Raw genomic sequence first — 1407 nt, 5'->3', positions numbered from 1 at the left:
CACCCCGGGACCGGGCACGGGGGCCGGGGGTCCCTGCCAGCACGGGACTGTCAGCACCGGGACCCCCCCCCGGAACCGGGACACCCCCCTGGAACCAGGACCACCGGCACCAGGATACCCCAGCACTGAGACGCCCCCTCAGCACTGGGGCCACTGATCCCAGGACCCCATCAGCACTGGGATCCTCCCAGCATCGGGACCCCCCCCCCAAGCCCAGGGCACACTGCCACCCCGGAGTGGCCTGGGAGCACCCCGGGACCGGGCACGGGGGCCGGGGGTCCCAGACAGGACTCGGCTCAGGGGATACCCTGGGCATGGGGAGCCTGGGGGGTCCCGAGCACGGGGGGGGGGGTCCTGGGAAGGACCAGGGCGATCCTGGGCAGGAGCAGAATCCGGGTGTTCCCGGGCATCCCACCCGCCGCGCTCCCCGGAGCAGGTGGGAGCATCCGCAGCCGGGGCCGGACGCGGGGGGACCCGGGAACCCCCATCAGCCCCGGCCCCCCCCCCGGCCGGCGTCCGCAGCGCACAGAGCGGGGTCTGTCCGGTGCCGCCGGCGGCTGCAGCCAGCACACAGGGCCGCTTGTTCCCGAAATATCCGCGGCGTCCGCCCGGGCAGACGGCGCCGGCCCCAGGGCCGCCTGGGCACCACGGAGCAAATTGGATCAGCCCCGGGCGGCCGGTGCCCGCGCCGACTTAGCCGGGGTTTAAATAGCCGGCGGAGGCGGCGGCCAGATGGCCCCGGGGCAGGATGCGGCCCCAGGCTGGGGAGGGAGGGGGCAGAGCCCAGCGCCGGCTCCCCGTGCCGGGCACACGTGCGCAGGCACACGCAGGCCTGTGCACACGAGGGCACACGCACGCCTGCACCCTGGCATGTGCACGAGGCCATGCACAGGCTCGTGCAAGAAAGGGCGCACACACGTGTCAGTGCCCGGGCGCACGCGCTGAGGGTGCTCAGGGGCTCGTGCAAAGGCACACGCGTGTGCACACACAGGCTCGTGCAAAGGCACACATGTGTGCCGGCACCGTGGTGTGCGGACGAGGGCACGCGCGTGCCGCACCTGGGGCCGCGCCGCGCGGAGAAGTCGGGCGAAGGCCTCAGCCCCCGTCGGCCGTTAGGCGCTTGCACAACCCTGCGCCGCGCGCGGGGCCGGCAGCGCGGCCGGGCGCCAACAGCCGGTGTGCGGGCACGGCCGGGCCAGCACGGCCGCCGCGCTCCCTCCCGTGGGGCAGACGCTCGTGGGCACTTGCAGGGCAGATGCTTGTGGGGCAGAAGCTCATGGGGGCAGATGCTCGTGGGATAGATGCTCACGGGGGCAGAAGCTCGTGGGGGCGTTGGGGCAGAAGCTCACAGGGCAGAAGCTCGCGGGGGCTGATGCTCACGGGTGCCATGGGGCAGAAGCTCGTGGG

This window comes from Rhea americana, unplaced genomic scaffold, assembly GCF_003343005.1.
Source record: "Rhea americana isolate MKP2758 unplaced genomic scaffold, rheAme1 scaffold_420, whole genome shotgun sequence".
NCBI lineage: Eukaryota > Metazoa > Chordata > Aves > Rheiformes > Rheidae > Rhea > Rhea americana.
Note: the sequence above shows the minus strand (reverse complement) of the source record.